At 39.5% G+C, this 12,107-nt stretch overlaps 1 protein-coding gene across 2 annotated transcripts in view; it reads right to left on the bottom strand.

Annotated features, from left to right (window-relative positions):
- LOC105279483 (mothers against decapentaplegic homolog 3) overlaps positions 1-12,107 on the bottom strand; it is a 34,278-nt gene that overhangs the window by 20,850 nt on the left and 1,321 nt on the right. The gene's annotated exons all lie outside the window — the stretch shown is intronic.

The following is a 12,107-nucleotide window of genomic DNA, read 5'->3' as shown; positions in this document are numbered from 1 at the left end:
TGTCATCTGGATTTTATTTGAATGTAACGCGAAAGTCATCCGTATGTAATGTTAAAACAAGAAAGCGAAAAGTATTAAAGCTTCGTATTAGTACAGATTAACATGTGTGAATAAAACGAATGTAAAAATATTCCGCACGTGATATTCTATCTCTGGCGGTTTTTTGCCGAGTATCAGCGGAAATTAAGCGGAAGGAAGAACATGAACATTTTACAATCGACTTTACTTTTTCACACAATCGTGACCCTGATTGCGCTTTAAATCAATTTGCACGTGTTTGGATTTGCGTAGATTCGTGTTGCAAACAATATATAGCGCAGCGATATCCGATTAATCGTTTTTCCAAGATCTTCTCTTTCAGTCTTCAAACTAATTTGCGCGCACGTGTTCGCTATGATTTTAATATAATAATCTATTTTCAATAATCTTTTTAATAAACAGGGGCTAAACAAAGGGAGCCACGAATACGCGCCTCGCCGCCCCTTATATTTGCCAGATGTTCACTCCTGCGATGCGTCCCGGGGATGAACACGGAGGAAATGAGATAGAGCTTGATTTACCTTCCAACAGGGATCGAATTAACGTCGTGCCTCGCGCACATCATCCACGAACTACGAAGACACAATGCAGCAACGTCAGGTTGACGTGCGCATCGATACCACATCACACATCGCCGGCTCTGTTTCATACTGTGTAACGCAGAGTTATTAGATAATATATCGCGTGTAACGCTCGGAAGTAGAACAAAGTTTAATTTCCTCGATAGCGGAACATTCGCAGCGTTTCGTTGTTTGCTGATCCTGCGAGCAAAAGCACGGCACAAATGGAGTTACTGATGAACTATGTTGCTCGAGTATCGTTCACTGGGAATATACATTCAAATTGATCAAACATTTTGGAATAATTTCTCTTCTCCAGAGAGGAAAGAAAAATAGCAAACATGAAGAAGTTTTGTGGATTGTACGTTATATCGAACGTGGACAGAAGTGATGTACCTATCTAAAACACATGTTTAACAAGAATTTCAAAGTTGTCAGAACACTCGATCGATCGAAGAGCTTATTTCCGAACCATAGATCTATATCTGCAGGAACTGGAGATTAATTGCGCTTTAAGAGCTTGTCACGCTCGCCTTTATTATCGTACCTTTCAAACGTGTAATCTCTACCCTAATACGCAAAGATATGGATTTAAAATGACGCGTATGAGAGCTCTTCAAATTCACAAGTACCTGGTTAAACCATACGCGTTCTTATTGCGAGAAGATCTGAATTCGATTAAAGAAAAATTACGAGTAAGCTTCGATCACGCAGATTAATGCGTAAACGGCACGACGCACGGTGGGGAATTTTGTCAAAAAGCTGGTCAAAAATCGAAAAATGAAGTTTCGAGTCAGGGTCTATTGTCCTTGAGAATCGATAAAGGACTGTTCCCTGGATAGAATCCCGTTGCCCTTAGTCCCCTACTATTTTAAGTCGAGCAGGTATGTCAGTTGAAAGTAGGCCTTTATGGGCGACACACGTTTCTCACGCATTGCGTGAATATTTTCATTGAACTTTGAGTGTTAATAACTTTGTAAATAAAAGTGATAATCAAGTTCTGCAAAATGGATGCTCTTCCTGGAGGATGTAGAAGATTTTTCTTATTTACATTTTTGAAATAACGCTTGTCGTGTTTGTTTTACGACACATAACGATAGTCCGACAAAGTTTATATTTTCCTAAATTAATATTTACTTCGTGTAGACTTTAGTTGCAGATCCCGCTAGATCCCGCGTTCTTTTCTTTTTCATCTTGTAGTCTATACTATTAGCAACTAAAATTCACAATAATTAGCTGCTACTATCTGCTACTCTTGTTATAAGGTTATTACAACCACCTTATTACTTTTCTCGATATATCTCGAAAAGTATTCGAAATATCAAAAAATGTTTTATACAAAAGTTTCATGGTAAAAACGCCCGTATTTAATGAAGTTAATAAAATGTTTGAAAAACAATTGTTTACATAAATTTTTGAGAAAATTGTTTTAAAAAATTATTTTAAAAAATTTTTATTGATGTCATTAAATAGAGACATTTGTACCATGAAATTTTTGTATAAAACATTTTGTATTTTTTGTTTTTATTTTTTTTAAACTTATAAAAATAAACTCTACCCTGCACCATTATTAAGTCTAACATTATTTTTCCAGACATTCTCGAATCTGATTCGTAATCGGCAACCCCAAACATTCATTGATATCGATATTGATGAGTATTTCATGGCTCGCTACACTATATTAAGACCGCCATTTTGTTTTTGCAAATTTACATATTGGATTCGTGATCAGCAACCTCGAAAACATAAGTCTACCAAGTTTTGTGCAAATCTGATGATTCCTCGATTTATGGCCACGTTTCAGCGAAAATTCCCCACTGTGCGACGCGCGTGCGTAAAATCGCAAAGAACGCGTATCTCTCACGTGTACCTCTAAATTGAAGGCGACACGAGGAGGATACATTAAGTTCGATCCGCTACTGCGGATTGTTGTCGCAATGTGCAAGTACAGGGAAATATGTATCGAAATCCGTGGGACGTGCTGACGCACTTGGCGCATTATCTGCACGCGCGGGCGACTCGCACGTGCCGCGCGTGCCCCGGCTACCGAGATTTACCGTGAATGGCAAAACCGAACATGTGCATACGTTTGCATTAAATGCGATCCCGCATGGTAAACGAAGCTCTCATTCCTTGGCACGGCCTGCGATATCGAATGTTCCTCGTCGTCGATTAATGGAGCAGCGAGTCGTGTCAATCGCGCGATATCGATATTCCAAGCGCCGAAAGCTTGCGCAAGTCTCTCCGCGTCTTTCATCCCTGCTTTTCATCAGCTTCCAGATACGTTTTAAACGTATGATTTGACGTTTCGACCAGCGAAAATACTTACTAGCATGTGGATAATAATTATTGCAAGAAATGATACAGAAAAACGATTTCGAAATGTCAATTGACAGACTGTCAAATGATGAGACATTGAACATCAGCAGTACTTCAGCAGGATGCATGTACGTTCGAACATCAACAAAGACGGCAAAGTCTTAAGGGGGAAACCTGCTTTAGAACGTTGAAAATAAGGTATAATTTTACGAATTGTTTTTGGAAAAACTATACAGCGAATCATTATAAAACTTTGATGCATTTATTAGTACATGTTTAAAGATAAACAAAATTATTTTTTTATTTGAATATATCGCCTGTAGAGGTCGTCCTGGAGGCATCTTAGTGCAGCCGGCATTGTAAATTCGTGAGCATTCTCCTGCCTCCAAATTTCATCCAAACTGAAAAATTGAAATATTTTCTTCTTATTTATGAATTCCCATCGTCGATGAACCTTTAATATTCATAAAAACATTAAGTTAAACAATTATTTTTGCATGAAAAAGTTCAAAAACTTTGCCTAAAAATCGTACTTTTGTGTTCTAAGCTCCACCATTTTGGCACTTTTCAACTTTTTTCTTCTCTCTTTGGTTCATCGACGATGGGAATTCATAAATAACGAGAAGATATTTCAATTTTTCAGTTTAGACGAAATTTGGAGGCAGGAGGATGCTCACCAATTTGCAATGCCGGCGACGCGGCTGCACTAAGATTTCTCCAGGACGACCTCTACAAGCGATATATTCAAATAAAAAAATAATTTTTTTTATCTTTAAACATGTACTAATAAATGCATCAAAGTTTTGTAATGATCCGCTGTATAGTTTCTCCAAAAACAATTCGTAAAATATACCTTATTTTCAGCGTTCTGAAGCAGGCTCCCCCCCTGCTTTAGAACGCTGAAAATAAGATATATTTTACGAATTGGTTTTGGAGAAACTATACAGCGGATCATTACAAAACTTTGATGCATTTATTAGTACATGTTTAAAGATAAACAAAATTATTTTTTTATTTGAATATATCGCCTGTAGAGGTCGTCCTGGAGGCATCTTAGTGCAGCCGGCATTGTAAATTGGTGAGCATTCTCCTGCCTCCAAATTTCATCCAAACTGAAAAATTGAAATATTTTCTTGTTATTTATGAATTCCCATCGTCGATGAACCTTTAATATTCATAAAAACATTAAGTTAAACAATTATTTTTGCATGAAAAAGTTCAAAAACTTTGCCTAAAAATCGTACTTTTGTGTTCTAAGCTCCACCATTTTGGCACTTTTCAACTTTTTTCTTCTCTCTTTGGTTCATCGACGATGGGAATTCATAAATAACGAGAAGATATTTCAATTTTTCAGTTTAGACGAAATTTGGAGGCAGGAGGATGCTCACCAATTTGCAATGCCGGCGACGCGGCTGCACTAAGATTTCTCCAGGACGACCTCTACAAGCGATATATTCAAATCAAAAAATAATTTTTTTTATCTTTAAACATGTACTAATAAATGCATCAAAGTTTTGTAATGATCCGCTGTATAGTTTCTCCAAAAACAATTCGTAAAATATACCTTATTTTCAGCGTTCTGAAGCAGGCTCCCCGCTTAAGCGCAATGATAAAGTTGGAGAAATGTACGGAGAAAAAATATTTCGATACTGTTAGACTTAAGGGGATCCTGGAGTCGTCTGTATTACCGGCGGAATTGGTCGATCTTACTGTACTAATTACTCTTTAATGATTGTATAGAATGAAAAATCCTTCTCCACGATTAAAGTATACAAAGAAATATACCGAGCGAAACTCGACTTTATGTTAAAAACGACAAAAAAAATTTACAGTTTTATTATCGGCTTATTGTGACGTCACCTCGTACATTAATGTTCTTAATATAAATGTTTTGCAGTTTGTGTGGCCAAAATTCGATAATCGCAAGGACGGAACAAAATGAAAGAATATGGGGAAGCTTTTAGAAATGAGTTTAGAAGCCTAGTGTAAAAGTAATTGTTGCGGAAAGATTCGTGATCATTTCGTGCCTACGTATGCCTGTGAAATCGCGGCTGAATAAAAAATTGTGATTTTTTTCCGTTAGGAAAGTTAAGTCCTGCTTTTCGCATTACATTATTGTGTGTACTTTCATCGTGGAAAAGGATTTTTCATTCTGTGAATTCAATAAAAAGAAAATACAGGAAATCATCGATTCCGCCGGTAATTCAGACGCCGCGACGGAGTTCACTGGCCACTCCAGGATCCTCTTAATGATCGAAAGAATGAAAATTGCTTAGTGGTTCTGACTTCGAGTTACATCAAGATAAGCTAACTGTTCCTCCTAGACAATAATCCGCGAGTCTAAGCCGGAGATCTCAAATTCACTAAAACGTAATCCGTAATCCGACAATAGGTACGGTGGGGCATATTTATTATTTTTTATTATTATTTCATCTGTTAGTAAATGAAATCACCGTTCACATCCGATGTATAATAACATCACAGATGGAGCGAACCGCTGCATATATATATTTTTATACCATGCAAAAGGAGAAAATACAATGACAGCGCGATCAATAAACGCGCGTACGTGTGAATACGCACGCACACATACACACACGATTATAATAAAATAACGCACAAAATTATTAATAATATCGCAACAGGAGATAATAATAAAATCGCGCAGCGATGTCGCTGTTCACGGTACCGTCCTGGCAAATTCAATCCCGGCAGATTCGGTTTGGCGCCACGAAGCAAGAATTCGGGCGTGTAAAGTGATCGCCATCAAGGAACTACGTAGAAGAGACTCACGTGTGCGACACTGTATCGCCGGCTGCGAGCAAGCTGCTGTCGCGAGATCGCTTTGCCTCATTTGACACCACGCAGTTTCCCCTGTTTCAGTCTACCGGGTGTGTTTTCTTTTTCTTTTCGGTGTACCATTTCTCCCGCGTCATCGAAGAGTCTCCGAAGGAGCCTCTTGCTCCCACCGAGATTCCTGGCAACGTCACGTTCGACGTTCCCTCGCCAGGAGCGGCAGAGAGATCTGCTGCTCTCAAAATCACACGTTTGAACGCGAGATCGTCCCCGAGACGGGGGGGCTGTCCGCGGTCACCGAGGTCGCCGGGGTCACCTAGGCGCGCGTCCGCGCCTCGTTTCAAGCGTCCAGGAGTCGGAAACGCGCGCGATCCGCTCGACTCGACTCGCCGCGCCTTATCGCGCGAGAGGAATCCCGCGCCTTTCTAGGTGACAGCCTTTCCCACTCTCCGTCGGATATCCTTGGTCGAGGAGAGGCTCGTCACCGACGACGCCAGCCACGGCAGGCCAGGACTACTATTAATAAAGTTGTCATGCGGTACGCACGCCGCCACCGCCGCCGCAATCGATTCCCGTACGGCTTCGCACACGACTGCAGATATTGCGCACGTACGTAACGCGCGAGCGCTGCGCCATGTGATGCGTCTTCCTGATATACGGGGTGCCGCATACGATCTTTCATTAGCCACAAGGCTGGATAATCGCTGTGATTAATACTCAGATGCGTGATCGCCCCTCGCGAAGATGCGTAAAACTTCTGATTGGAAAATAACGAAGTTTAATCGAAGCGCTTCAGTGGAAGCTCACGAAGCCACTTGAGATATCCGTTAAAATTGCTAATTAAAAAGTCTGGAAGACTGGCAATGCTGCGGAAAGTATTACGCAAGGTTACAAAGATTTTCTCTCACGCGACGAGAAGCTGAAGAGAAAATAATATCCTCTGAATATTATGTAAATATTTAGGGGAAATTAAAAGAATTTTGCGACTGTTGACATCTGAAAATAATGATGTTAAATGACGAAACGCTTATATCGTTATACGCTTTGACGTGAATTTAATGTTAAATCTGCGGATACCGACACGAATATTTTATGTAATTAATAATGATGTAACGTATAATTACAGTAATTAAATACTGCTGCATGACAGCGTTAATTATGCATTATTATAATTATGTCCGTTGCACATGCGTTATGCTCCATTTCAATATTTCATGCAGATCGAAACGATGAGTTATACAGGGTGTTTCCTAAGTAAGTAGACAAACTCAAGGAGGATATTCCTTGGCTTATTTTAAGAAGAAAAGGTCATATAAACATATGTCCTAAACTGCTTTGTTTTCCAAAAAAAGTACATCACTGTTTTCGTTCACTTTTCGGATAGCGTGCTTTTGCAGTACGAGTCAACAGCGGTGGGGATGGAGCGGGGATGGTCTCGCGGCGGCCGCGCGGCGCAGTCTGAAACGAGTGTTCGCTTGCGGCGCCGCGAGACCATCCCCACTCCATCCCCACTCCATCCCCACTCCATCCCCACCGCTGTTGACTCGTACTGCAAAAGCACGCTATCCGAAAAGTGAACGAAAACAGTGATGTACTTTTTTTGGAAAACAAAGCAGTTTAGGACATATGTTTACATGACCTTTTCTTCTTAAAATAAGCCAAGGAATATGCTCCTTAAGTTTGTCTACTTACTTAGGAAACACCCTGTATATTGATATTAAAATATGCGTGATTGCTCGTCTTGTATCGTGCTCGTTTGTAGTCCGCTTACGCGGACATAAGATGAAACATTCACGATTTGTCATATAATTTATCGATTAGAAATTCGTAGAGAACAGAAACGTTACTCGCGTTGGACGTTTAGGAAACGCAATTGCGGGAGAAACGTACTTTGCGAGATAAGAAATCACGGGCAAGCAATCTCGTTGCTATCTGCGTGATTATCACACCTCGCCTTTTTCCGCGTCGTTTCACGCGGATGTGGAAAAGTAACGGATGACTACTATGCAAGATCGTTATCTCGATAACCGACTTCTTCCCGACAAGTGACTTCACTTTTTTCTTTATACTTCGCGCGATCGTGAGAGCTGCAGATAATTGTACACCCACTTTACTACTAACAAGTAACACTACCCAAGTGCCACTCGCCGATTTTCTTGAAACTTTGCACACACGTAGTACATCGAAAAACATTAGACACGTGTCTTTTTATTTGTGCTAACAACGCATTTTAAGGTTAGAAAACGCATTCGAAAATTTAACGCTCTATAGCACGATGGTAACTAACGCTACTCCTGAGCGTTATTCTCTTACAGCTCTTACGACATTACTCTATTATGATTTCATTGTCTGAATGTTTGGTATTAATTTTACGAGATTCGGAATGGCAGATTCAAAATCGCGGACCGAAATCGCCAAATTTTCAAAAATTTATTCAAAGTCAGTTTCGAAGAAGCGTTTTAGACCCGTGATTACGATTGTGGTAACAGTTATATCAATCTAGAGGTGGAGGATGAAAAATGGCAAATTCAATATGGTGCATCCAAAATGGCGGACCCAAATTCCAATTGTTTTAAATTAGTTTCAAAGACCATTTTTGTGGTGGTTTTCGAGGTGACTGTTTACAATGTTAATAGTAGTTTGACAAAATTTCAAATTTCATAAACCTGTCTTCAGCAGATTAAATTGCTTAAAATTTCGTTAACTTGATTTGTTTGTTTCCGTCATTTGAAATATTGTCAAACTACTATTAACATTGTAAACAGTGATCTCGAAAACCACTACAAAAATGGTCTTTGAAACTAATTTAAAACAATTGGAATTTGGGTCCGCCATTTTGGATGCACCATATTGAATTTGCCATGCTTTTAGATTCAATCAAAATTAAGCGCATACGCCAATCAGATTCACGATTTTTACAACGGTTGCAAAGCAGCTTTTTCTGTCGAACGCAGCCAATAAAATCATAATAGAGTAATGTCGTAAGAGCTGTAAGAGAATAACGCTCAGAAGTAGCGTTAGTTACCATTGTGCTATAGTGTTAAATTTTCGAATGCGTTTTCTAACCTTAAAATGCGTTGTTAGCACAAATAAAAAGACACGTGTCTAATGTTTTTCGATGTACTACGTGTGTGCAAAGTTTCAAGAAAATCGGCGAGTGGCACTTGGGTAGTGTTACTTGTAAGATTTCTACGTGTCGTCCTTCATCATAATGTATGGTAATTTAAGAATTGTTTAAATTTATTAAAGTATTTAATTATAACGTGTATACAAAAAAAAGTTACAATCTATCCAGCTGCTTCTATTTTTTCAAGCTTGAAAGCTATTTTTGCAAATCAATACCAACATTCTTGGCGGATGTTGTCTATTGATCTTGTGCCTCGAAAAACTTATCTTCTCTATTCCCATATTATTGAATATCATTTTTGTCACAATAAAATTATCTCGCATGTAATATCGTTTGTGACAGCATTTAACTGAGAAAACGTCCGTTCGTTACATCACAATTGATTCGATGAAGTCACGATCAAAACAAACATATTACGGAGCTCCTGCAGTGTCACTTTCGACGCGATTTTCTTTGCTCAGGACGAATAGAGTGGAGATGCATTCTCGTAGTTTATTAAATTAATTAAGGTTCCCATCGGTTTATCGCAAGCCGCATTTATTCGATGCATTTGCTCGATTGCTAGATCGCAATCGAAGGAATTCCCCGAGGCCGTTATCGCGATTTACTTGTCACAGGTCAGTTCCGAAGGTCGCATTTTCTAATCGCGTACGGACGTTCACAGCGAATGAAGCGAGGCAAGGTGCATCGCGTTACGTTTCGTGCTTCTCGCACGCATGCGATTACGCACTTTGCGATTGATAAATGCTCGTCTGCCTACGCAACTCGGCAGCTCGGCGTTTGGAGTTTCTTTGAACACCGAGCTAAGGAGATTGTTTCATTTGCGTCATAGTCGTCCATTGCGCTCGCACGCGATGAGCCGCCATCGAGTCAAACTGGATTTCTCCTCAAGATTGCGAATGTATATGACGGACACGCGCACGATTATGCACTGGCATGAAAATTAAGTCGACCGATCGTCGATCCAATGTTCAGTAATTCAATACTTTCTACAAAATCCGTACAATTTCTTCGTACATACAGGGTGTCCCGGGTTTTAACCGACAAACTGCGGGAGCATATTCTACTAGTAGAAATAAGAAAAAATTCTTATATCGAGTTTGCTTAGAAATGCTTTATTACAAAGTTATAAACCAATATTGAAAAGAAATATCAGATAAGTAACAACGGATTTTTTCACAAAAATATAAATTATCTACGCAATGATTTAGTGACGCGTTTCAAAATGTTGTCCTTGCACATCGATACAAGCTAGACATCGACGTAGTACAGAATTTGTTACGGTACGACATTCCTGAAAATTTTGTTGCATCTCAGTAACTGAATTAGTAATTCGTTGCTTTAAATCTATCTGGTACTCTCCTGTTAGGAAATCTACGTTGATACTCTCGTACGGCAGCTCGTGCATTTCCGTCACAGAATCCGTACACGAAATGAATATCGGTGTATTCCTCATTTGAAAACACTTTTGGCATTCTGATAGTAATTGCTAGTTGACACGACGATTGAAATCTAACGGCTACTGTTGTGAAAGTAACAATCATACTGAATCGTTTCAACATAGTGAACACGAATACATGTGAATACACGTAACATAAACGTCTTCGACCTTCCAAATTCTACACTTGTTCCATTGTTACTTATCTGATATTTCTTTTCAATATTGGTTCATAACTTTGTAATAAAGCATTTCTAAGCAAACTCGATATAAGAATTTTTTCTTATTTCCACTAGTAGAATATGCTCCCGCAGTTTGTTGGTTAAAACCCGGGACACCCTGTATATAAATTGAAATGGAGAAACGACGAGAGAGAAATTTGCTTTGATTTCTGTGCCTCGACATCGTTATGTTCATCAAAATCGGTCTTCCATGAGTAAAAACACGTGAGTAAATTTGTACGCACTTTCATCAAACTGAAATTGAGGCCAAATCTCATTTTATCCTATTTTTCAGAATCTGATAATTCAAGAGGAATCGAGAGATAAAATAAATATTATACATTTTGGAGATGATATATTGGGTCATTAAGTATGAAACTTTACAAATGTAAAAGCGCCATCTTTAACATTTGTTACCTCAAATTTGGCGCCAGACGTCAGTATCAGGTTAGGTTAGTGTGATAGATGTATGTTCGCTCTTCAAATGTCATATTTGTTTGTTCAAATATCTTCATTAGTTTTATTGGTGGATTCTTTTTTATAGAACTATGGAAAAGTCCAAAATTCGTGTGATTTATGAATATGAGTTCCGCCGTGGAACCACAGTGTCGGAGACAGCTCGTAATATTAACGCTGTATTTGGTGAAGGTTCAACTACTAAAGCAACGGTGGGCAATTGGTTCAAAAACTTCAGAGATGGAGATTTCAGCCTCGCTAATGAGCCACGTGGAAGACCAAAGACGAAGGTGGATAATGATCACTTGAGAGCCGTAGTAGAGTCCGATCCATCTCAAAGTACACGTGAATTGGCATCGATATTCAATGTTTCCATACCCACCATATTGTTCATTTAGCTGCAATTGGTAAGATAAAGAAGTTGGACAAATGGGTCCCGCACGAATTGACCGATGCGCAGCAGGCGCGACGTCTAGAGGCTTCCCTTTCTTTGCTTTCCCGTCACAAAAATGAATCTTTTTTGAATCGAATTGTGACCTGCGATGAAAAGTGGATACTCTACGACAATCGTAAACGCTCACATCAGTGGTTGAACGCTGATGAACCACCGAGACATCACGCGAAACCCAACATTACACAGAAGAAGCTTATGGTGACTGTTTGGTGGTCCAGGTCAGGTGTTATCTACTACAACTTTATGAAACCTGGTACATCGATAACGGCTGAAGTATATTGCAAGCAACTGGACGAAATGATGCAACAACTTGCTATTAAACAACCGAAATTGGTCAATCGGTCAATGCCAATCCTGTTGCGTGATAATGCTCGACCGCACACTGCACGACTGACCGTGGCAAAGCTACGGGAGTTGGAATTGGAAACTCTCCGTCATCCACCATATTCACCAGCTCTATCACCTACCGACTATCACTTCTTTCGGAATTTGGACAACTTGTTGGTGGGAAAATTGTTCAATTCTCAACAGGCAGTCGAAACAGCCTTCCGCGACTTCATCGATTCCCGTACTCCTGGCTTCTATAGTAGAGGCATAGACCAACTACCACTAAAATGGCAGAAGTGTGTAGATAACATGGGCGCATACTTCGATTGAAAATAAATCATGTCCATGTGCCAAAAAATGCAAAAGTTTA

The sequence above is a fragment of the Ooceraea biroi genome, chromosome 9 (assembly GCF_003672135.1).
Source record: "Ooceraea biroi isolate clonal line C1 chromosome 9, Obir_v5.4, whole genome shotgun sequence".
Lineage (NCBI taxonomy): Eukaryota > Metazoa > Arthropoda > Insecta > Hymenoptera > Formicidae > Ooceraea > Ooceraea biroi.
Note: the sequence above shows the minus strand (reverse complement) of the source record. Positions and strands in the feature narration are given on the sequence as shown.